This window comes from Bos grunniens, chromosome 1, assembly GCF_055505025.1.
Source record: "Bos grunniens cultivar Pamir isolate PY7600 chromosome 1, Bosgru_T2T1.0, whole genome shotgun sequence".
NCBI classification, from domain to species: domain Eukaryota; kingdom Metazoa; phylum Chordata; class Mammalia; order Artiodactyla; family Bovidae; genus Bos; species Bos grunniens.
In genome coordinates this window covers 62,403,016-62,429,705 of record NC_141165.1, presented here as the reverse complement: position 1 = coordinate 62,429,705, position 26,690 = coordinate 62,403,016, and the positions used below count along the sequence as shown (strand labels likewise).

General features: G+C 40.0%; 1 long non-coding RNA gene across 4 annotated transcripts in view; it reads left to right on the top strand.

Moving 5' to 3' along the window:
- Positions 1 to 26,690, top strand: part of LOC147379540 (uncharacterized) — a 133,412-nt gene that overhangs the window by 40,928 nt on the left and 65,794 nt on the right. Inside the window, exons 5-6 of one of the 4 annotated variants that reach the window (XR_015161794.1) lie at positions 4,082 to 4,229; positions 18,355 to 18,475. The exons of 2 other annotated variants lie outside the window; for them this stretch is intronic. This is a non-coding gene — a long non-coding RNA (uncharacterized LOC147379540). Of the gene's footprint in view, positions 1 to 4,081; positions 4,230 to 18,354; positions 18,476 to 26,690 lie in introns of those variants that run through there. One more of the 4 variants, XR_015161798.1, reaches the window with a different exon arrangement.

Below are 26,690 nucleotides of genomic sequence, written 5' to 3'. Positions count from 1 at the left end.
GAGTTAGGCAATCCACTTGAGAAAGAGTTCAGAGTAGTGATTGTAAAGATGATCAAAGAACTTGGAAGAAGAATGGATATACATAATGAGATGTACAGAGTGAAAAATCTTTAATAAAGAATTAGAAAATACAAAGAACAATAAATGAAGAATACAATAACTTAAATGAAAAATGTACCAGAAGGCATCAACAAATAGACAAAACAATTCAGAAGAATGGATCGATGAACTGGAAAACAGTATTGGTATTCACTGATGTTGAACAGGAAGAGAAAAGTGAAAAATGAGGACAGTTAAGAGACTTCCCTGGTAGCTCAGATGGTAAAGCATCTGCCTACAATGTGGGAGACCCGGGTTCAATCCCCGGGTCTGGAAGATCTCCTGGAGAAGGAAATGGCAACCCACTCCAGTATTCTTGTCTGGAAAATCCCATGGACAGTGGAATCTGGTAGGCTATAATCATGGGGTTGCAAAGAGTTGGATGCAACTAAGTGACTTCACTTTAAGAGACTCTGGGACAGCATCAAGAGCAGCAAGATTTGCATTATAGGGGTTCAAGAAGGAGATGAGAAAGGGGCTGAGAACCTATTGGAAGACACATAGATGAAAATGTCCCTCACATAAGGAAGGAAGCTGTCACCCAAGTGCATGAAGTGTGGAAGCTCCCATAGAGGATTAACCCAAAGAGGACCACATCAAAACATACTATTTTGGGGGCTTCCCTAGTGGTCTTGTAGTTAAGAGTCCACCTGCCAATGCAGGGGACATGGGTTTGATCCCTGGTCCAGGAAGATCCCATATGCCATAAAGCACCTAAGCCCATGCGCCACAATTACTGAGCCCGTGTTGCAAATGTTGATGCCAGGATGCCTACAACCTATGCTCGGCAACAAGAGAAGCCACCACAATGAGAAGCCTGGGCACGGCAACGAAGAGTAGACCCTGCTTGCCACAACTCGAGAATGTCTGCTCACAGCAAAAAGACCCAGTGCAGCCAAAAGAAATGTATAAATCTTTTAAAAAACACTATCTTTAACTTTTTGCCATTTTAATCACAAATAAATTTTTTTTAAAAACGTCTCATTTTGTATTGGAGTATAGCTGATTAACTACAGTGGTGTGGTCACTCACTCAGAGCCGGACATCTTGGAGTGTGAAGTCCAATGGGCCTCAGGAAGCATTATTACCAATGAAACTAGTGGAAGTGACAGAATTCCAAGCTATTTAAAATCCTGAAAGATGGTGCTGTTAAAGTGTTGGACTCAGCATGTCAGCAAATTTGGAAAACTCACATTGATCACAGGACTGGAAAATGTCAGTTTTCATTCCAGTTCCAAAGAACAGCAATGCCAAAGACTGTTCAAATTACCATATAATTGCGCTTATTTCACATGCTAGCATTGGAGAAGGGAACGGTTACCCACTCCAGTATTCTGGCCTGGAGAATTCTATGGGGTTGCAGAGAGTCGGACATGACTGAGTGACTTTCACTTCACTTCACATGCTACCAAGTTTATGCTCAAAATCCTTCGAGCTAGGCTTCAGCAGTATGTGAACTGAGAACTTCCAGATGTACAAGCTGGGTGTCAAAGAGGCAGAGGAGCCAGAGATCAAATTGCCAATATTCATGGGATCATGGAGAAAGCAAGGAAGTTCCAGAAAAACCTCGACTTCTGCTTCATTGACTACACTAAAGACTTTGACTGTGTGGGTCACAGCAAACTGTGGAAAATTCAAGAGATGGGAAAATGAGACCACCTTACCTGCCTCTTGAGAAACCTGTATGCAGGACAAGAAGCCACAGTTAGAACTGAAAATGGAACAGTGGACTGGTTCAAAATTGGGAAAGGCTGTATATTGTCACCATGTTTATTTAACTTATATGCAGAGTTCATCACGCAAAATGCCAGGCTGTATGTATCACAAGCTGGAATCAAGATTTCTGGAAGAAATATCAACAACCTCAGATATGCAGATAATACCATTCTAATGGCAGAAGGTGAAGAGGAACTAAAGAGCCTATTGATAAGGGTGAAAGAGAGTGAAAAAGCTGGCTTGAAACACAAAATTCAAAAAACTGAGATATTGGTATCCAGTCCTATCACTTCATGGCAAACAGAAGTGGAAACAGTCATAGAAGCTTTTATTTTCTTTGGCTCCAAATCACTGTAGACAGTGACTGCAGCCATGAAATTAAGACACTCGCTCCCTAAAGTTATGACAAACCTAGGCAGCGGATTACAAAGCAGAGACGTCATTTTGCAAACAAAGATCCATATAGTCAAAGCTATGGTTTTTCCACTAGTCATGTACAGATGTGAAAGTTGGACCATAAAGAAGGCTGAGCAACAAAGAATTGATGCTTTCGAATTGTGGTGCTAGAGAAGAATCTTGAGAGTCAATAGATCAAACCAGTCACTCCTGAAGGAAATCAACCCTGACTATTCATTGGAAGGACTGATGCTGAAGCTGAAACTCCAATACTTTGGCTACCTAATGCGAAGAGCCGACTCACTGGAAAAGATTCTGATGCTGAGAAAGATTGAAGGCTAAAGGAGAAGGGGATGGCAGAGGATGGGGTGGTTAGATAACATCACCGACTCAAAGGACATGAGTTTGACCAAACTCTGGGAGATAGTGGAGGAAAGCGGAGCCTGGCATGCTACAGTCCCTGGGGCCACAAAGAGTCAGACACAACATAGTGACTGCCCAGCAACAACAATAGCTAATCAACAAACAATGTTGTGATAGTTTCAGGTGAAAAGCAAAGGGACTCAGTCATACATATGCATATACTCCCTTCCCACCCAGGCTGCCACATAACACTGAGCAGAGTTCCATATGCTATACATTAAGTCCCTGCTGTTTACCCATCTTAAATATAGTAATGTGTACATGTCCATCCCAAATTCCCTAACTATCCCTTCCCCTCATACTTCCCCCCTGGAAACCATAAATTCATTCTCTGTGAATCTCTTTCTGATTTGTAAGTAAGTTCACTTGTATCATTTCTTTTTACATTCTGCAAATAAGGGATGCCGTATGATATTTCTCCTTCTCTGTCTGACTTACTGCATTCAGTATGACAGTCTCTGGGTCCATCCATGTTGCTACAAATGACATTATTTCTTTCCTTTTAATGGATGAGAAATATTTCATTGTATATATGTGCCACATCTGTTTTTTTATCTATTCCTTTGTCAGTGGACATTTAGGTTGCTTCCGTGTCTTGCCTATTGTTAACAGTGCTGCAGTGAACATTGGGGTGCACGCATCCTTTCGAATCATGTTTTTCTCCAGATGTATGCCCAGGAGTGGGATTGTAGGGTCATATGGTAGCTCTATTTTTAGTTTCTTAAGGAACCTCCATGCACCTCCATATTGTTTTCCAGGGCTTCCCTGGTGGGTCAGAGGGTAAAACATCTGCCTGCAAGGCGGGAGACCGGGGTTTGATCCCTAGGTTGGGAAGATCCCCTGGAGAAGGAAATGGCAACCCACTCTGGTACTCTTGCCCGCAAAATCCCATGGATGGAGAAGCCTGGTAGGCTACAGTCCATGGATTCGCAAAGAGTCGGACACAACTGAGCAACTTCACTTCCACTTTCGTATTGTTTTCCATAGTGGCTGTACCAATTTACATTTTATGGAGAGTTCCCTACAAAGAGAGTGTTTAAAAAAATTTTTTTATATTGGAGCATAATTGATTAACAATGGTTGTGTTAGTTTAAGGTGTACAGCAAAGTGGTTCAGTTTTAAATATCTATTCTTTATTAAAAGTGATAAGGGAAAAGCAACAAGTAACTTACGAGAAAACTCCCATAAGGCTAGCTGCTGACCTTTCAGCAGAGATTCTGCAGGCCAGAAAGGTGTAGCACAATATATATGCACTCAACATAGGAGCACTTAAATATATAAAGCAAATATTGTCACACACATACACACACTCCTACCACCTCTTCTTTATCCACCTGCTGATGGACACTGAGTTTGCTTCCATATCCTGGCAGTTGTAAATAATGCTGCTATAAACATTGGGGTGCATGTATCTTTTCAAATTAGTGTTTTTCTTATTGGCTTCCAGGTGGCACAGTGGTAAAGAATGTGCCTGCCAATGAGGGATATGCAAAAGATATGGGTTTGATCCCTGGGTCGAGAAGATCCCCTGGAGGAGGCCATGGCAACCCATTCCAGTATTTTTGCCTGGAAAAGTCCATGGACAGAGGAGCCTGGTAAGCTATAGTCCATGGGGTTACAAAGAGTTGGACACAACTGAGCACGCATGCACATGTGTATGTGCACACACACACACATACACACACATATATAATGAAATACTAGTCAGTGATGAAAAAACAAAATTTTGCCGTTTGCAGCGACATGAATAGACTTGATGCTCATTATGCTAAGTGAAAAAAAGTCAGAGAAAGACAAGTACTGTGTAATATCACTTGTATGTGGAATCTAAAAAGTACAACAAACATGAATTTAACAAAAATGTATACTCAGATATAGAGAAAAAACTAGTGGCTACTAGTGAGAAGAAGCAAGAAGAGAGGGGTAATTTAGGGATATAGGGCATTAAGAGTTAGAAAGTAATAGGTATAAAATAAGCTACAAGGAAATATTGTACAACATGGGGAATATAACCAACATTTTATGATAAGTATAAATGGAATATAACCTTTAAAAATTATGAATCACTATAGTGTACATTGGTAACTTACATAATATTGTATATCCACTATACTTCAATTTAAAAAGACGTGTTAAAAATCTATTTTGTCTGATATGTCTATTTTGTCTGATTGCTAACCCTGTTTTCTTGTCATTTTCATTTGTATGAAAAGTATTTTTCCAACCCTCTACTCTCAGTCTGCTTCCCTGGTGGCTCAGTGGTAAAGAACTGGCCTGCCAATGCACGAGATTTGGGTTCAATCCCTGGGTTGGGAAGATCCCTTGGAGAAGGAAATAGCAACCCACTCCAGTATTCTTGCTTCAGAAATGCCAGGGACAGAGGAGCTAGTGGGCTATAGTCCATGGGGTCACAGAGTTGGACACAGCTTAGTGACTAAACAACAGCTTTCAGTCTCTGTGTTTTTTGCCCTGAGGTGAGTCTCTTAGAGTAGGCAATATATTGTAGGTTCTTGTTTTTTTCTAAATCTAATCTGCCACTGTCTTTTTATTGGAGCATTTAGTCCAGCGACATTTAAAATAACTATCGATAGGTATTTATTGCCATTTTAAATCTTGGTTTCCAGTTTTTGTAGTTTTTCTTTTTCACTTATTTTCCTTTTGTGGTTTGATGGTTTTCTTTTGTATTATGCTTGAGTTCCTTTCTTTTTGGTATTTGTGAATATATTATATGTGTTTGATTTATGGTTACCATGGTTTTCAGGTATGTTGGCCCATACCTATAGTATTTGCTTCAACTGATAATCATACATTCTAAAAAATCTGCATATTAACACCCCACTTCCCCACATTTTAATACTCCCCTTCCCCACATTTGTGATTTTGATGTCCTATTTTACATCTTTATGCTATGGTTTAGATCTTAATTGTAGTCATAATCACTTTTATAAAAATTTGGTTGTTTATAACCTATGTCCTGGCTTATTTGTTATCTTCAATCCTTTTGTATGCTTGCCTTTCCTATTGTGATTTGCCCTTTTCTATAGGTTCTTGCTTTTCTATTTAGAGAAGATCTTTCAATATTTCTTTTAGGGTATTTTTAGCATTACTGATTCCTTTGTTTTTGCTTGTCTTAGAAATTCTTTATCTCTTCTATTCTAAGTGATAAACTTGCTGGCTAGAATATCTTATATGGCAGGTTTTTCCCTTTCAAGACTTTGAATATATCTTGCTACTCCCTTTTGGCCTGCAAAATTTCCGCAGAAAAATCAGCTGATAGTCTTTTAGGGATTACCTTTTAACTGACACTTTTTCCCTCTTGTTGCCTTGGGAATCTTGCCTCTAACTTTTGCCATTTTAATTATGATATGGCCTAATGTGGATCTATTCGGGTTCCTCTTGTTTTGGGCTCTGTGTCCTGTGCCTGGGTATCTGTTTCCTTCTTTAGGTTTGGGAAGTTTCCAGCCATCATTTCTCCAAATACATTTTCAATCCCTCTCTCTCTATCTTCTCCTTCCAGAACCCCTATTATGCATAGGTTGGCATGCTTTATATACTATCCCTTAGATCTCATACGTTGCTTTCATTTGTCTGTTTGTTATTTGCGTGATTTCCTGTACTCTTGCTTCCAGATCACTTATTCTTTCTTCTAGGTCTTTAGTCTGCTATTCATTGCTTCTAGATTGGTTTTCATCTTGGCAATTGAATTGTCTAATTTTGATTGATTCATCTTTACAGTTTCTCATTCCTTGTTACAGTGAACATTTCTGTAATCTTTCTTAATTCCTATAGCATTTTTATGATTTTCTTTTTGAACTTGGGGTCTAATAGTCTGATGAGGCCTATTTCATCATTTGTTCTTTTAAGGGATTTCTCTGATTGTTTTAATTGGGGTAGTTCCTCTGCTTTTTATTTTACCTAACTTTCTTTGTATGAATTTGGGAGTAACAGTTACCTACTGTGGTATTGACCATGGCTCAGAGGTTAAAGTGCCTGCCTGCAATGCGGGAGACCTGGGTTCGATCCCTGGGTTGGGAAGATCCCCTGGAGAAGGAAATGGCAACCCACTCCAGTATTCTTGCCTGGAGAATCCCATGGACGGAGGAGCTTGGTGGGCTACAGTCCTGCTGCTGCTACTGCTGCTAAGTTGCTTCAGTCGTGTCCAACTCTGTGCGACCCCAGTCGGCAGCCCACCAGGCTCCACCATCCCTGGGATTCTCCAGGCAAGAACACTGGAGTGGGTTGCCATTTCCTTGTCCACGGGGTCACAAAGAGTCGGACATGACTGAGCAACTTCACTTTCACTGTGGTGTTGAAGGTTTCGTTTGGTTGCTTTTATTTATTTTTAATGTGGGAACACCCCTCTGTAACCTGTGAGTCCAGTATTCTTGGTGTGAGGGTTGCTTTTGGTATGGATTCAGCCACAGTTTTTCTTAGATTGTGCTGACCATTATCCCCTTGATGGGGGCTGTAAGTGGTGGTACAGTGTCCAGAGCTTGCGCTGGGTTGAGGTAGGGCCTCCTCTTTGCTCCATGGCTGTCAGTGCCTTGTCAGGAGTGGCGTCTGCTCCCCAGTTGTTGAAGTAGAAGCCCTGAAGTTTAGGCCTCATTATGCTCCATTGCCCTTGAGTGCATGCCTTGCCCTGAAGTAGGTGCACTAAAGAAAGTGAGGTTCGTGTGGTCACAGTGAACCTGTGCGTCTCATCCATGGGTGTCTGCAGTTCTGTCCAAAAGTGGCCCAAGTTTGCATCCCTTTCTCTGTTGTGTTTGACAGAGACTTAGTACTAGGCTGTGCTGTTGAGTAGGTAGGGGATGGAGGCTGGGGGTCTGGGGGTGTGGCTACAGGAATCTAGATGGCTGTGCTAATACCTGGGACCTGGGCTGCCTCCATGGGGGACCTCTCCAGGACCTGTCTGCCCCAGATGTTGAAGTGGGCAGAGCTGGAGCACTCCTACCAGGAAATGAACAGTCATGTCCTCCTGCCCAGAGTCTGTCCATCCAAGACTCCACGCCATTGCTTCCATGTTCCCGTGGTGCCACCTGGTTCATGGCAGCCAGGCCTATGCCCTGTACACATGGAAAATGGGCTCCACAGTTTGGCCCAGATCACACCCCAGGCACCCCTCTGTCTCTGTGCAGTTAGAGCTCTGCTGTAATCTTGTGCGAGGCTGCAGTGTGGGGGACGAGGGGGGCTGGGTGTTTGCCCCTTCCAGTTGGGAGTACAGTGAATCCACTGCAGTTAGCACATGTTTCTCTCCACCCTGATTTTAGAAAGCCAACACAGGGGCACTTCTCCTCAGTAGTCTAGGCTTCTCCAACCCTTCTATCTGACCCAGCAGATTTCTCAGCAGTAAAGGGAGCCCTCAGAGTGAGGGTCCACCCATGTGGACCTTCTCTTCCTCACAGACACCTCCCAGGGCCACCAGTTCCATCTTGATTTCTTTCCCATCCTACTCTGTTTACATGGAGATCTTTCTTGCAGCTTGGATATATAGGAGATCTCTTGCCAGTTTCCAGGTGGTTTTCTGTCAGAACATTTCCACACATAGATGCATTTTTGATGTGTATGTGGGGGGAAATGAGCTCCGTATCTGCCTCTGCCATCTTGATTCCTCTCCCTAGACCATTATCAACTCCTAACTGCTGTGTGGTAATGTCTGAAAATAAGCTTTGTAGAAATGTACTGTGTTCCCTGAGCAGGGAGAATACTGGTGTCGGCTGGGCAATCTTTCTGAATGGCAGTTTTGCAATCTAAATTGCAAATGTTTACAGTTGACTTGGTGTCAGTTTTCTCAGCCTAAGTTCAAGGCTGTGCATATATGGAGGATGTTGCAAGGGGATCTTGTTACCCTAATCATATCAGTCCAGGAATTGTAGTTTGGAAAGAAGCTCACCTATCTCGGAAGCGTCCAGTCTTCATAGAATCATAAAGTTAAGGACTTCAGATTATGTAGTTCAAAAGTTGCTTTGCCTTGGAGGAAACCAAAGCTCAGAACCCATAATTTTCACTCCTTGTTTCAGAGGAGTCTCAGTCTGTTTTTTAGAAAGACAATCACCCCTTAGTCAACCATCTGACTCTTGGATGAATACCCCTGGTCCCTTTCACCAGGAGGGAGAGGCCGCCAGTGAAGAAATGGACTCAAGCCTGAAGGTCAAAGCTACAGTTGCTAGTCCTTTAATACTTGTTTAAACCTTATTTTAACACCACATTATTTATGAGTTTGAAGTTTGATGCTAATATCTTTGTTGTTCACATCAGTTAAATGTAACCACAATAGGAGAGGTCCTGAAGGGTTCTGGTAGGCAAGTACAGCACAGGGTTAGTGTGTGCTGGCCCCAGAAACTAATTAGAGCCAGGCTTGAATCCTCCATCTACACTTACATGCCTTGCCCAAGTTACTTGAGCATTCTCTGCTTCAAGGGGATAGCTATATCAGCTCAAAGAGTTCTTATGGGGCATAAATGAGGTGATACGTGACAAGTGCTCACCAATAAGTGCTCCAAATCAGCTTCATTTTGTTAAATAAAAAACAGAGCTCTCCTAAGTTCAGTGTATATGACTTGAAAAGTAAAAACAAAACAAAAACTCTCAAGGGAATAGGCCAAATCTGGATGAATTCCCAGCACAAAAATCTTTTAAGGTTGTGTATTTTATACATTGTATATCCTAATTATTTTTTTAAAAATTTATTGAAGCATAGTTTATTTATAATTCACATTAATTTCTGCTGTACAGAAAAGTGATTCAGCTAAACATATATATATATATTCTTTTTCATATTCTTTTCCATTATGATTTATCATAGGATATTGAATATAGTTCCCTGTGTTATACAGTTTAGGACCCTGTTTATCCATTCTATATATACCAGTTTGCATCTGCTAATTGCAAACTCCCGATTTATCCCTCTCCAACTGCCCTCTCCCTTGGCAACCCCCAGTCCATTCTCTATGTTCCTGTTTAATTTCTCTTTCATAGATGGTTCATTTGCATCATATTTTAGATTCCACATGTAAGTGATATCACATGGTGTTTGTCTTTGTCTTTATGACTTACTTAGCATGATAATCTCTAATTGTATCCATGTTGCTACAAATGACATTATTTTGTTCTTTTTTTATGGCTGAGTAGTATTTCACTGTATATATGTACCACATCTTTAAAAAAAATTTTTTATTGGAGTTCAGTTGATTTGTAATGTTACTTTCTACTATACAGCAAAGTGAATCCATTATATATATTTTTAAAAAGGGTGGATTCTTTTCCCATATAGTTCATTACAGAATATTGAGTAGAATTATTTTTAACTATACAGTAGATTTTAGCTATACAGTAGATTCTTATTAGTTGTCTATTTTATATATAGTAGTGCATATATATCCAGCACAATCTCCCAATTATCCCTCCTCCCTTTTCCCCTCTGGTAACCATAAGACTGTTTTCTACAACTGTAATTCTATTTCTGCTTTGTAAATAAGTTCATTTTTACCACTTTTTAAGATTCCACATATAAATGATATCATATCATATGTTCTTTGTCCTTCTGTCTGACTTTACTCAGTATGACAAACTCCAGGGGGCTCCAACGGTATTCTTTTGTTCTTTTTATGGCCATTGTATATATGTACCGCATCTTTATTCGTTTCTCTATTGATGCACATTTGGGCTCCTTCCATGTCCTGGCTATTGTAATAGTGCTGCAATGAACATTGGGGTGCATGTGTCTTTTTGAATTATGGTTTTCCAAGGAGTGTGACTGCTGGGTTATATGGTAGCTCTATTTTTAGTTTTTTAAGGAATCTCTATATATTGTTCTTCATTGTGGCTGTACAAGTTTACATTCCCACCAATAGTATGCCTTGTTGTTGTTCAACTGCTAAGTCGTGTCCGATTCTTTGCTACCCCACGAACTGCGGCATGTCAGGCTCCCCTGTCCTTTACTACCTCCTGGAGTTTTCTCAGATTCATGTCCCTTGAGTCAGTAATGCTATCTAAGCATCTCATCCTCTGCCACCTGCTTTTCCTTTTACCTTCAAACTTTCCCAGCAGCAAGGTCTTTTCCGCTAAGTCAGCCCTATGCATCAGGTGGCCAAAGTATTGGAGCTTCAATCCTTTCCAATGAATATTCATTGTTGATTTCCTTTAGGATTGACTGGTTTGATCTCCTTGCAGTCCAGGGACTCTCAAGAGTTTTCTCCAACACCACAGTTCGAAGCATCAATTCTTTGGTGTTCAGCCTTTATGGTCCAACCCTCACATCTGTACATGACTACTGGAAAAACCATAGCTTTGCCTGTACAGACCTTTGTCAGCAAAGTGATGTCTGTGCAGTCTAGGTTTGTCATAACTTTCCTTCCCAGGAGCAAATGTCTCTTAATTTCATGGCTTCAGTCATCATCCACAGTGATTTTGGAGTCCAAGAAAATAAAATCTGTCACTGCTTCCACTATTTCCCCTTCTGTTTATCATGAAGTGGTGAGACCAAATGCCAATATCTTTATTTTTTGAATGTTGAATTTCAAGCCAGCTTTTTCATTCTCCTCTTTCACCCACATCAAGAGGCTCTTTAGTTCCTCTTCATTTTCTGCCATTTCAGTGGTATCATCTGCATATCTGAGGATGTTGATATTTATCCCAGCAGTCTTGATTCCAGCTTGTGATTCATCCAGCCCAGCATTTCACATGATGTACTTGACATGTAAGTTAAATAAGCAGAGTTAAATATACAGCCTTGTTGTACTCCTTCCCCAATTTTGAACCAGTCCATTGTTCCATGTCTGGTTCTAACTGTTGCTTCTTGACCTGCATCCACGTTTCCCAAGAGGCAGGTAAGGTGGTCTGGTGTTCCCATCTCTTTGAGAATTTTCCACTATTTGTTGTGATCCACTCAGTCAAAGGCTTTAACGTAGTCAATGCAGCAAAAGTAGATGTTTTATGGAACTCCTTTGCTTTCTCTACAATACAACAAATGTTGGCAATTTGATTTCTGTCTCCTTTGCATTTTCTAAATCCAGCTTGTACATCTGGAAGTTCTTGGTTCATGTACTATAAAGGCTAGCTTGAAGAATTTTGAGCATTATCTTGCTAGCTTGTGATGTGAGTGCAACTTTATGGTAGTTTGAAGATTCTTTGGCATTGCCTTTCTTTGGGATTAGAAAGAATCTTCTAATTGATTGATCTTCCTTTGTGGCTTAGCTGGTAAAGAATCCACCTACAATGTGGGAGACCTGGGTTCAATCCCTGGGTTAGGAAGATCTCCTGGAGAAGGGACAGGCTACTCACTCCAGTATTCTGACCTAGAGAATTCCAAGGACTGTTTAGTCCATGGGGTTGCAACAAGTTGGACACAACTGAGTGACTTCCACTTCTTTGGGATTGGAATGAAAACTGACCTTTTCTAGTCCTGTGGCCATTGCTGATTTTTCTAAATTTGCTGATATATTGAGTGCAACACTTTAGCAGCAGCATCTTTAAGGATTTAAAATAGCTGGAATTCCATCACCTCCACTTGCTTTGTTCATAGTAATGCTTCCTAAGGCCCACTTGACTTCACACTCTAGGATGTGGAGTCCAGATGAGTGATCACACCATTGTGGTTATCCAGGTCGTTAAGACCTTTTTTGTATAATTATTCTGTGTATTCTTGCCACCTCTTTTTGATTTCTTCTGCTTCTGTTAGGTCCTTTCTGTTTCTATCCTTTATTATGCCCATCCTTGCATGAAATGTTTCCTTGATATCTCCATTTTTCTTGAAGAGATCTCTAGTCTTTCCTATTCTATTGTTTCCCTCTGTTTCTTTGCATTGCTCTTTGAGTAAGACATTCTTATATCCTTGCTATCCTCTGGAAGTCTAAATTCAGTTAGGTATATCTTTCCCTTTCTCCTTGGCCTTTCACTTCACTTCTTTCCTCATCTATTTGTAAAGCCTCCTCAGACAACCACTTTGCCTTCTCCCATTTTTTTCTTTGGAATGGTTTTGGTCACTGTTCCCTGTACATTGTTATGAATCTCCATCTGTAGTTCTTCAGGCACTCTACTAGATCTAATGCCTTGAATGTATTCATCACCTCCACTGTATAATCATATGGGATTTGATTTAAGTCATACCTGAATGGCCTAGTGGTTTTCCCTACTTTCTTCCATGTAAGCCTGAATTTTGCAATAAGGAGCTGATGATCTGAGTCACAGTCAGCCACAGGTCTTGTTCTTGCTGACTCTCTTTGGCTGTAAAGAATATAATCAATCTGATTTCAGTATTGACCATCTGATGATGTCCATGTGTAGCATCTTGTATTGTTGGAAGAGGGTGTTTGCTATGACAAGTGCATTCTCTTAACAAAACTCTGTTAGCCTTTGTCCTGCTTCATTTTGTACTCCAAGGCCAAACTTGCCTGTTACTCCAGGTATCTCTTGACTTCCTACTTTTGCATTCCAATCCCCTATGATGAAAGGGGCATCTTTTTGTTGTTATTGTTAGTTCTAAAAGATATTGTAGAGTCTTCATGCTAAGTTGCTTCAGTCATGTCTGACTCTTTGTGACCCCATGGACTGCAGCCTGCCATGCTCTTTTGTCCATGGGATTTTCCAGGCAAGAATACTGGAGTGGGTTGCCATGCCCTTCTCCAGGGAAGAGAAAGTCTTCACAGTAACAGTCAACTTCAGCTTCTTCAGCATTAGTGGTTGGGGCATAGACTTGGATTACTGTGATGTTGAATGGTTTGCCTTGATAACAACCAAGATCATTCTATTGTTTTTAAGATTGCACCCAAGTACTGCATTTTGGACTCTTATTGACTATGGGGACTACTCGATTTCTTCTAAGGGATTCTTTCCCACAGTCGTAGGTATAATGGTCATCTGAATTGAATTCACCTATTCCCTATCCATTTTAGTTCACTGATTCCTAAGATATCGATGTTTACTCTTGCCATCTCCTGCTTGACCACGTCCAGTTTACCTTGATTAGTGAACCTAACATTCTAGGTTCCTATGCGTTATTTCTCTTCACGACATCAGACTTTACTATCACCACCAGACACATCCACAACTGAGCGTTCCTTCTGGAGCTCTTTTTAATTGCACTTTGCTCTTCCCCAGTAGCATATTGGATACCTTCTGACTTGGCGGGCTCATTTTCTAGTGTTATATATTTTGGCTTTTCATACTGTTCATGGTCTTCTCATAGCAAGAATACTGGAGTCATTTGCCATATCTTCCTTCAGTGAACCACTTTTTGTCAGAATTCTCCACTGTGTTCTTGTCCACCTTGGGTGGTTCTGCTTGGGTAGCATGGTTCATTGAATTGTGCAAACCTGTTCTTCATGAGAAGACTGTGATCTATGAAGGGAAACAGTGTAGGAGAGTTCCCTTTTCTCTACACTCTCTTCAGCGTTTATTGTTTGTAGATTTTTTGATGAATGCCATTCTGACCAGTGTGAGGTGATACTTCATTGTCATTTTGATTTTCATTTCTCTAATAATTAGTTACATTGAGCATCTTTTCTTGTACATTTTGGCCATCTGTGTGTTATCTTTGTAGAAACGTCTTTTAGGTTTTCCATCCACTTTTTGTGTGTGTGTGTTGTTTTTTTTTTGCTATTGAGCTATATTAGCTGTTTGTATATTTTGGAGATTAATCTCTTATTGGTCACACCATTTGCAGATATTTCCTCACATTCTGTGGGTTGTCTTTTCATTTTGTTTATGGTTTCCTTTGCTGTGTAAAAGTTTTTGAGTTTAATTAGATCCATTTATTTTTGTTCTTATTTTCATTAGGAGGTGGGTCAAAAAAGATATTTCTGTGATTTATGTCAGTGTTCTGCCTATGTTTTCCCCTAAGAGTTTTATAGTATCTGGCCTTACATTTAGGTTTTTAATCCATTTTGAATTTATTTTTGCGTGTAGTGTCATCGTAATATCATTTCAATTTTTTACATGTAGCTGTCCAGTTTTCCCAGCACCACTTATGGAAGAGACTATCTTTTCTCCGTTGTATATTGTTGCCTCCTTTGTCATAGGCTAATTGATCTTAGGTGTGTGGGTTTATCTGTGGACTTTTAACCTGTTTAATTGACCTATATTTTGGTTTATGTACTAATACCATACTGTTCGTAGCTTTGTAGTATAGTCTGAAGTCAGGAAGCCTGATTCCTCCAGCTCTTTTTTTCTTTCTCAAGATTGCTTTGGCTACTCGGGGTCTTTTGTGTTTCCATATAAACTGGAAATTTTTTTGGTTCTAATTCTGTGAAAAATGCCCTCAGTAATTTGATGGGGATTTCATTAAATATGTAGATTGCTTTGGGTAGTTAAAATCATTTTGGTAATATTGATTCTTCCTATTTAAGAACATTGTGCCACATCTTCTTTATCCATTCATCTGTCAATGGATATTTAGGTTGTTTCCATGGTTGGTCTATTGTGAATAGTGCTGTTATGAGCTTAGAGGTACATATATCTTTTGAATTACAGTTTTCTCTGGATATGTGCCCAGGAGTGGGATTGCTGAATTATATGTTAATTCTATTTTTAGTTTTCTGAGAAGCCTCCACACTGTTTTCCGCAGTGGCTGCACCACCTTATATTCCCACCAGTAGTGTAGGAGAATTCTCTTTTTTCCACACCCTCTCCAGTATTTGTGATTTGTAGACATTTGTCATAGACTTTTAATGACATTTAATAACTTTTAACATTTAATGATGGTCTTTCTGACCAGTGTGTAGTAGTACCTCATTACAGTTTTTATTTGCATTTTTCTAATAATTAGTGAGCATCTTTTCATGTGCCTATTGGCCATTTGTATTTCTTCTTTGGAGAAATGTCTATTCAAATAATCTGCCCATTTTTCAATTGGATTGTCTTTTTGTTGTTGTCAAGTTGTATGATCTTTCTGTGTATCTTGGAAATTAAGTCCTTGTCAGTCACATCATTTTCAAATATTTTCTCCCATTCTGTAGGCTGTCATTTAGCTTAGTTCGTGGTTCCTTTGCTGTGCAAAAGGCTCTAAGTTTGATTAGGCCCTATTTGTTTATTTTTGCTTTTATTTCCATTGCCTTAGGAAATGACCTAAGATAACATTTGTACAATTTATGTCAGAGAATGTGTTGCCTGTGTTCTCGTCTAGGAGTTTTATGGTGTCATGTCTTATGTTTAAGTCTCTAAGCCACTTTTAGTTTATTTTTGTGCATGGTGCGAGGGTGTGTTCTAACTTCATTGATATACATATGGCTGTCCAGGTTTCCCAACACCAGTTACTGAGGAGACATTTCCTCATTGTATATTCTTGCCTCCTTTGTCAAAGATTAATTTACCATAGATGTGTGGTTTATTTCTGGGCTCTCTATTCTGAAACATCGATCCATGTTTCTTTTTGTGCCGGTGCCACTCTGTTTTGATTACTGTAGCTTTGTAGTATTGTCTGAAGTCTGGGATGGTTATGCCTCATGTGTTGTTCTTTTTCTTCAGGATTGCTTTGGCAATTCTGGATCTTTTATGGTTCTATATGAATTTTAGGATTATTTTCTCTAGCTCAGTGAAAAATGTCACAGACAATTTGATAGGGATTATATTTAGTTCGTACATTGCTTAGAGCAGTATGGCCATTTTGATAGTATTCTTCCAATCCAAGAGCATGGGATATTTTTTCACTTCTTTGAATCATCTTCAGTTTATTTTACTAATGTTTCATATCTATAAGTCTTTCACCTCCTTGTTGAGGTTTATTCCTAAGTATTTAATTTTTGAGATTGTGATTTTAAAAGATTTTTTATTATATAACCTTTCTGATATTTCATTGTCATAAAGAAATGCAACCAATTTCTGTATGTTAGTTTTGTATCCTGCTACATTGCTGAATTCATTTATCGGTTCTAGTAGTTTTAGTGTGGAGTCTTCAGAGTTTTCTATGAATAGTATCATATCATCTGCACATAATGACAATTTTGCCTTTTCCCTCTAAATTTGGATAAATTTCCCTCCAATTTTCTTTCTTTTTTTTTGACAGATTATTGTGGCTAGGACTTCCAATACTATGTTGAATAGAAGTAGAAAGAGTGGGCATCCTTGTGTTGTTACAGATTTTAAAAGTAAGGCTTTTAATTTTACACCATTGAGTATTATATTGACTGTGGGTTTGTCATAAATAGCTTTTACCATTTTGAGATGGTTCTTTCTATACCCACTTTGGCAAGAGTTTTTATCATGAATTGATGTTAAATTTTGTCAAGTGTTTTTCCTGTGTCTATTGAGATGACTGTGTGATTTTTGTCTTTTGTTTATGTGGTGTATCACATTTATTGATCTGCATATGTTGAATCATTCTGTGATCTTGGGATGAATCCCTCTTGGTTATGGTGTATGATTTTTTTCTATGTGTTGTTGGATTTGGTTTTCTAATATTTTGGTGAGAATCTTTACATCTAAATTCATCCCAGATATTGGCCTATAATTTTCTTTTTTGGCAGTATCTTTTTTTGGTTTGGTATCAGGATGATAATGGCTTCATAGAATATCCTTGGGAGTGTTTCCTTCTCTTCAATTGTGGAAAAGTTTGGGAAGAATCAGTATAAGTTCTTCTTGGTATGTTTGGTAGAATTTGCCTGCGAATCCATCTGGTCCTGGACTTTTGTTTGTAGGGAGTTTTTAAATTACAGACTCTATTCAGTTCATTACTGTGATATTGAATGGTTTGCCTTGGAAATGAACACAGATCATTCTGTCATTTTTGAGATTGCATCCAAGTACTGCATTTCAGACTCTTGTTGACCATGATGGCTACTCCATTTCTTCTGAGGGATTCCTACCCACAGTAGTAGATATAATGGTCATCTGAGTTAAATTCACCTATTCCAGTCCATTTGAGTTTGCTGGTTCCTAGAATGTTGACATTCACTCTTGCCATCTCTTATTTGACCACTTGCAATTTGCCTTGATTCATGGACCTGACATTCCAGGTTCCTATGCAATATTGCTCTTTACAGCATCAGACCTTGCTTCTATCACCAGACACAGCCACAGCTGGGTATTCTTTTTGCTTTGGCTCCATCCCTTCATTCTTTCTTGAGTTATTTCTCCACTGATCTACAGTAGCATATTGGGCACCTACTGACCTGGGGAGTTTCTCTTTCAGTATCCTATCATGTTGCCTTTTCATACTGTTCATGGGGTTCTCAAGGCAAGAATACTGAAGTGGTTTGCCATTCCCTTCTCCAGTGGACCACATTCTGTCAGATCTCTCCACCATGACCCGCCCATCTTGGGTTGCCCCACGGGCATGGCTTAGTTTCATTGAATTAGACAAGGCTGTGGTCCTAGTGTGATTAGATTGACTAGTTTTCTGTGGGTATGCTTTAAGTGTGTCTGCCGTTGATGCCCTCTTGCAACATCTACCATCTCACTTGGGTTTCTCTTACCTTGGGCGTGGGGTATCTCTTCACGGCTGCTCCAGCAAAGCGCAGCCATTGCTCTTTACCTTGGACAAGGGGTATCTCTTCACTGCTGCCCTTCCTGACCTTCAACATGGGATAGCTCCTCTAGGCCCTCCTGCGCCCATGCAGCCACGGCTCCTTGGACGTGGGGTTGGTCCTCTGGCCACTGCCCCTGGCCTCGGGTGTGGGGTTGCTCCTCCCGGCTGCCGCCCACTGAAGAAGCTGAAGTTGAATGGTTCTATGTAGACCTACAAGACCTTTTAGAACTAACACCCAAAAAAAGATGTCCTTTTCATTATAGGGGACTGGAATGCAAAAGTAGGAAATCAAGAAACACCTGGAGTAACAGGCAAATTTGGCCTTGGAATATGGAATGAAGCAAGGCAAAGACGAATAGAGTTTTGCCAAGAAAATGCACTGGTCATAACAAACACCCTCTTCCAACAACACAAGAGAAGATTCTACACATGGACATCATCAAATGGTCAACATCAAAATCAGATTGATTATATTCTTTGCAGCCAAAGATGGAGAAGCTCTATACAGTCAGCAAAAACAAGACCAGGAGCTGACTGTGGCTCAGACCATGAACTCCTTATTGCCAAATTCAGACTTAAATCTAAGAAAGTAGGGAAAACCACTAGACCATACAGGTATGACCTAAATCAAATCCCTTATGATTATACAGTGGAAGTGAGAAATAGATTTAAGGGCCTAGATCTGATAGATAGAGTGCCTGATGAACTATGGAATGAGGTTCGTGACACTGTACAGGAGACAGGGATCAAGACCATCCCCATGGAAAAGAAATGCAAAAAAGCAAAATGGCTGTCTGGGGAGGCCTTACAAATAGCTGTGTAAAGAAGAGAAGTGAAAAGCAAAGGAACAAAGGAAAGATATAAGCATCTGAATGTAGAGTTCCAAAGAATAGCAAGAAGAGATAAGAAAGCCTTCCTCAGCAATCGATGCAAAGAAATAGAGGAAAACAACAGAATGGGAAAGACTAGAGATCTCTTCAGGAAAATCAGAGATACCAAAGGAACATTTCATGCAAAGATGGGCTCGATAAAGGACAGAAATGGTATGGACCTAACAGAAGCAAAAGATATTAAAAAGAGGTGGCAAGAATACACAGAAGAACTGTACAAAAAAGATCTTCACGACCCAGATAATCATGATGGTGTGATCACTGACCTAGAGCCAGACATCCTGGAATGTGAAGTCAAGTGGGCCTTAGAATGCATCACTATGAACAAAGCTAGGGGAGGTGATAGAATTCCAGTTGAACTATTCCAAATCCTGAAAGATGATGCTGTGAAAGTGCTGCACTCTATATGCCAGCAAATGTGGAAAACTCAGCAGTGGCCACAGGACTGGAAAAGGTGCATTTTCATTCCAATCCCAAAGAAAGGCAATGCCAAAGAATGCTCAAACTACCACACAATTACACTCATCTCACATGCTAGTAAAGTAATGCTCAAAATTCTCCAAGCCAGACTTTGCAATATGTGAACCATGAACTTCCTGATGTTCAAGCTGGTTTTGGAAAAGGAAGAGGAACCAGATCAAATTGCCAACATCTGCTGGATCATGGAAAAAGCAAGAGAGTTCCAGAAAAACATCTATTTCTGCTTTATTGACTATGCCAAACCTTTGACTGTGTGGATCACAATAAACTGTGGAAAATTCTGAAAGAGATGGAAATACCAGACCACCTGATCTGCCTCTTGAGAAATGTGTATGCAGGTCAGGAAGCAACAGTTAGAACTGGAGATGGAACAACAGACTGGTTCCAAATAGGAAAAGGAGTACGTCAAGGCTATATATTGTCACCCTGTTTATTTAACTTATATGCAGAGTACATCATGAGAAATGCTGGACTGGAAGAAACACAAGCTGGAATCCAGATTGCAGGGAGAAATATCAATAACCTCAGATATGCAGATGACACCACCCTTATGGCAGAAAGTAAAGAAAAACTAAAAAGCTTCCTGATGAAAGTGAAAGTGGAGGTTGAAAAAGTTGGCTTAAAGCTCAACATTCAGAAAATGAAGATCATGGCATCAGGTCCCATCACTTCATGGGAAATAGGGCAACAATGGAAACAGTGGCTGACTTTATTTTTCTGGGCTCCAAAATCACTGCAGATGGTGACTGCAGCCATGAAATTAAAAGACGCTTACTCCTTGGAAGGAAAGTTATGACCAACCTAGATAGCATATTCAAAAGCAGAGACATTAGTTTGCCAACAAGGGTCCGTCTAGTCAAGGCTATGGTTTTTCCTGTGATCATGTATGGATGTGAGAGTTGGACTGTGAAGAAGGCTGAGCGCTGAAAAATTGATGCTTTTGAACTGTGGTGTTGGAGAAGACTCTTGAGAGTCCCTTGGACTGCAAGGAGATCCAACCAGTCTATTCTGAAGGAGATCAGCCCTGGGTGTTCATTGGAAGGAATGATGCTAAAACTGAAATTGCAGTACTTTGGCCACCTCATGCGAAGAGTTGACTCATTGGAAAAGACTCTGATGCTGGGAGGGATTGGGTGCAAGAGGAGAAGGGGATGACAGAGGATGAGATGGTTGGATGGCATCACTGACTCGATGGACGTGAGTCTCAGTGAACTCCGGGAGCTGGTGATAGACAGGAAGGCCTGGCGTGCTGCGATTTATGGGGTCGCAAAGAGTCAGACACGACTAAGCATCTGATCTGATTCAGTTCATTTCTTTTAGGTTGTTGAATTTGTTGGCACATAATTGTTCATAGTATTCCATTATGGGTTTTTGTATTTTTGCAGTATCAGTTATTGTATTTCCTTTTTCATTTCTTATTGTGTTTATTTGGGTGGGTCCTTTGTTTTTTTCTTGGTGAGCCTAGCCAGAGATTTGTCAAACCTGCTCTTGGTCTTACTGAATTTTTCTATTGTTTCTTTAACTTTCTATTTATTTCCTCTCTGATCTATATTATTTCCTTCCTTTTGCTGACTTTAGGTTTTTATTTTTCCAATTCTTTTAAGTGGTAGGTTAGGCTGTTTGAGATTTTTCTTGCTTTTTGAGGAAGGACTGTATCACTACAAACTTCCCTTTAAGAACTGCTTTTGCTGCCTCCCATAGATTTTGTATGGTTGTGTTTTTATTGTCATTTTTCTCAAGCTATTTTTAAATTTCGTCTTTGATTTCACCATTGATCTATTGGTTTTTCAGTAGCATGTTGTTTAGTTTCCATGTGATTGTTTTTCTCATTTCTTTATCTGTGGTTATTTTCTAGTTTTATTATATTGTAGTCATAAAAGATACCACAGATAGTTTCTATACTTTTAAATTTGTTATGACACCACCCTTATGGCAGAAAGCAAAGAAGAACTAAAAAGCCTCTTGATGAAAGAGAGTAAAAAAGTTGGCTTAAAACTCAACATTCAGAAAACTAAGATCATGACATCTGGTCCCATCACTTCATGGGAAATACATGGGGAAACAGTGGAAACAGTGACAGACTTTATTTTTTGGGCTCCAAAATCACTGCAGATGGTGACTGCAGCCATGAAATTAAAAGGCACTTACTCCTTGGAAGAAAAGTTATGACCAACCTAGTTCAGTTCAGTCGCTCAGTCATGTCCGACTCTTTGCCTCCCTGTCCATCACCAACTCCCGGAGTTCATCCAGACTCACATCCATCAAGTCAGTGATGCCATCCAGCCATCTCATCCTCTGTCATCCCCTTCTCCTCCTGCCCCCAATCCCTCCCAGCATCAGAGTCTTTTCCAATGAGTCAACTCTTCATATGAGGTGGCCAACGTACTGGAGTTTCAGCTTTAGCATCAGTCCTTCCAAAGAAATCCCAGGGCTGATCTCCTTCATAATGGACTGGTTGGATCTCCTTGCAGACCAAGGGACTCTCAAGAGTCTTCTCCAACACCACAGTTCAAAAGCATCAATTCTTCAGCGCTCAGCCTTCTTCACAGTCCAACTCTCACATCCATACATGACCACTGGAAAAACCATAGCCTTGACTAGACGAACCTTTGTTGGCAAAGTAATGTCTCTGCTTTTGAATATGCTATCTAGGTTGGTCATAACTTTCCTTCCAAGGAGTAAGTGCCTTTTAATTTCATGGCTGCAGTCACCATCTGCAGTGATTTTGGAGCCCAGAAAAATAAAGTCTGACACTGTTTTCACTGTTTCCCCACCTATTTCCCATGAAGTGATGGGACCTGATGCCATGATCTTCATTTTCTGAATGTTGAGCTTTAAACCAACTTTTTCACTCTTTGCTTTCACGTTCATCAAGAGGCTTTTTAGTTCCTCTTCACTTTCTGCTATAAGGGTGGTGTCATCTGCATATCTGAGGTTATTGATATTTCTCCCAGCAATCTTGATTCCAGCTTGTGTTTCTTCCAATCCAGCGTTTCTCATGATGTACTCTGACCAACCTAGACAGCATATTAAAAAATAGAGACCTTACTTTGCCAACAAAGGTCTGTCTAGTCAAAGCTATGGTTTTTCCAGTGGTCATGTATGGATGTGAGAATTGGACTATAAAGAAAGCTGAGCACCGAAGAATTGATGCTTTTGAACTGTGGTGTTGGAGAAGACTCTTGAGAGTCCCTTGGACTGCAAGGAGATCCAACCAGTCCATCCTAAAGGAAATCAATCCTGAATATTCATCAGAAGGACTGATGCTGAAGCTGAAACTCCAATACTTTGGCCACCTGATTTGAAAAGCACTGACTCATTTGAAAAGACCCTGATGCTGGGAAAGATTGAAGGCAGGAGGAGAAAGGGATGACAGAGGATGAGATGGTTGGATGGCATCACCAACTCAATGGACATGAGTTGAGTAAACTCCAGGAATTTGTGATGGACAGGGAGGCCTGGTGTGCTGCAGTCCATGGGGTTGCAACGAGTCAGACACAACTGAGCAAGTGAACTGAACTGAACTGAACTAAATTTGTTAAGGCTCATTTTGTGCCCTGATATGTAGTTAATCCTAGAAAATGTTCCATGTTCACTTGAAAATGTGTACTCTGTTTTACTTTGCGATGTAATGTCCTGAAAAATATCAATTGAGTCTAACGTTCTATTGTATCATTTAGTATCTGTTGTCATATTGATTCTGTCTAGAAGACCTTTCCACTGATGTGAATGGGGTATTAAAGTCTCCTACTGTTATTGTATTCCTGTCAATTTCTGTGTTTATGTCTGCTAGTATTTGTTTTATGTATTTGAGTGCTCCTATATTAGGTACATATTTATATTGATAACTATAAAATCCTCCTCTTGTATTGATCCTTTTACCATTATATAGTGTCCTTCTTTAACTTTCTGTTGTTGTTATTGTTTTTTCCTTTTTTCTTGGTGGCTCTGCTGTTGGCACGTAGGATCTTAGTTCCCTGACCAGGAATTGAACCTATGCCACTTGAAATGGAAGTGTGAGGTCTTAACCACTGGATCACCAGAAAGTCTTATCTTTCTATATGGCCTTTGCTTCAAAGTCCAATTTATCTGATATGAGTATTGCGACCCTCACTTATTTGTCATTTCCTTTTGGATGAAAAATCTTTCTCAGTCCCCTCATTTTCAATCTGTGTGTGTCCTATGCCCTAAAATGGGTCTCTTTGGGGCAGCATATTGTATAGGCTTTTATTTACTTTTTACTGCATCTGCCACTCTGTGTCTTTTGATTGGAGCATTTAGTCCATTGACATTTAAGGCAGTCGTTAATAGATATGTATTTATTTCCATTTTAAACTTTGTTTTCCCATTGATTTTGTATTTCTTCTTTCCTGCTTTTATTTTTCCTTTTGTGGCTTGATGATTTTGTTTTGTGTTATACTTGTCTTCTTCTTTCTGGTTTTTGTGACTCTTTGTAGGTTTTTGTTTGTGGTTACTCTGTGTTACAAGTATGTTAACCCCTTATAACCACTTACCTTAGATGGGTAGTTATATAGGCTCAAACACATTCTAATTTTTAAAAATCTACATTTTCTTACTCTCCTCCCACACATTTTATAATTTTTATGTCTTTTACATTTTTATATCATCATTTTTCTGTTCATTGTGGTTATCATCACTTTTACAGAAAAATTTTGGTTAAAAAAAATTCTGTATATGGCTTAAGTTATTTTCTAATTGTGATTTTCTCTTTCCCATATATTCTTCTTTACTATTTGGAGAAGACTTTTCAATATTTCCTTTAGTATAGGTTTAGTATTGCTGTAGGTTTTGCTTCTCTGAGAATTTTTTATAGGTTATATAAAAAATTTATAGGTTTTGCTTCTCTGAGAATTTTTTTTTATCTTTCCTTCTATTCTAGATGATGATCTTGCTGGGTAGAATATTTTAGGTTGCAGATTTTTCTCTTTCAGAGTTTTGAATATATTAATATCTTGCCACTTCCTTCTCACCTGCAAAGTTTCTGTGGCAAAATCAGCTGATGGTGTTATGGGGGTTTCCTTGTAATTCACTTCATTTTTCTCCTGCTGCCTTTAAAATCCTCTGTTTAACTTTTGCCATTTTTATTATAATATGTCTTGGTATAGATGTGTTTGGGTTTGTCTTATTTAGAACACTCTGTGCTTCCTATACCCGAATATTTGTTTCCTTCTTTAGGTTTGGGAAGTTTCCAGCCATAATTTCTCAAAATATGAAGGAAAGGTCAATCCCCCTTTCCTTCCCCTTCTGGTATCCCTATCATGTGTAGATTGGCAAACTTTATATTATCCTGTAGGTCTCTTACATTACTTTCACTTTTTTTCATTTGGCTTTCTGTCTGCTGTCCTGATTGGGTGATTTCTATTTTTCTATCTTCCAGGTCACTTCTTTGTTCTTCATTATTCTTTCTGCTTTTCACTGCCTTTAGTCCAGCTTTGGTCTCTGCAAATGAGTTTTATAATTTTTCTTGGTTCCTCTTTATAGTTTCTAGTTCCTTTCTAGAGTACTTTGCATTTTTGTTGATAGCCTTTAATTCCTTCAGTATTCTCATCTTCTTTTTGAAACTGCTGTCTAGGCTGAAGAGGCCTGCTTCATTGTTGTTCTTTTAGAGGAATGCTCTCGGTCTTTTAACTGTGAGTGGTTCCTCTGCTTCTTCATTTTACTTATATTTATCTTACTCTGTGAGTTTAGGATAAACAGTTATCTACTGTGGTCTTAGAGGGCTATTTATATGTGGGGTGGTCCCTGGGTAGCTTGTGTGGGTTTAGTATATTTGGTAGAGGGCTGTTTTCAGTGTAGATGCCTGCTGTCTCTTTCCTCAGTGGGTGCTGATCATTATCCCTTAGATAGGGGATGTGCATATGTGGTGGCTGGTGCCCAGTCTTGGAGTTCTCAGTGGTGGCGGGCAGTTCGGGTACATTCCCAGGGCATGAGATGGGAGTGGATGTAGCTTGCAACCACACCTGGGCAGGTGGTGGTGGTGGGGCTCACAACCACTTGTGGCGTCCAGCTGAGTGGCGGCTTGCTGAGTTTGTGCAGTCAGTGTCCTGCCCTCTGGGAATACAAGTGCAGACATAGGAAAAAAGGCTACAGTTTGCACCCTGCCCTCCCCCTCATATGCCCCCCAAACAATGGTCTCTGGTTTCTAAGGCAGCCCAGGCCTCCTTGGCATACATGGTTGCATTGGATTTCAGTCCCTCACATCTGTCTCCACATAGCAACCCCAGTTCTCTCCTTGGTTATGATCTCCGAAGTCTGAATTCGAGCACCCAGCCCCCTTCTGAGTCGATGGATGTGCATGTCAGGCTGGGAAGCGCAGAGGGGTGGTACTGACCGTCTGTGCAGTATTCCCTTTGTTCTGGTTGCCACAAATTGGCTACTGTGCTTTCCTTCAAGGTTCTGAAGTTCCCCTTCTGTTCTGGCTGATCTCCCACAAGTGAGGGGGCTTCACAGGGTACAGGAACCTTTCTCCTCTCACAGCTTCCTTCCAGTGGCACAGGTTCCATCCCAATTACTTTCTTGCTTTTTTCCTCCCTCTTTTTTTCTGCCCAGTCATGTGGAGATTTTCTTACCCTTTCCACAATCTAAGGTCTTCTGCTAGCATTCAGTAGATATTGTGAGAATTGTTCTGCACATAATGAGTTAGTGTGATTTGTTGTGTTTGTGGGAGATGGGAGCTTCACATCTTACTATATCACCATCTTGATCACTCTCCTGTATATAATAATTTAAATAAGCCCCTTTTGCAATATGAAATATGTCTTACATACTTTCTATCCTGGTTGGGAATCTTCTGCTCTCTTGTGTCAGTAAATACCCAAGTCCAAGTAGCTTAAACACAAAGGGGCAGAAGGAAAGCAAGGAAGGGTGTTCTCAGTGAATCTATGTGCTTAGTCATTCAATTGTGTCCAACTCTTTGCAACCCTATGGATTGTAGCCTGCCAGGTTCCTAGAGAATCCATGGAGATTCTCTAGCAAAAATACTGGAGTGGGTTAGCATGCCCTCCTCCAGGGGATTTTCCCAACCCAGGGAATGAACCCAGGTCTCCCGCATTGCTGGTAGACTCTTTATTGTCTGCACTACCAGAACCTAAAGAGAGAATAAATAAAACCTTAAATATATGGTCCCTCTGCTTTGCTTCTTTCTTCCTGCCAGCATATTTTCTCTAACTGACCACTTGCTTATTCTACACTGAGAAAACCAGTTGCTC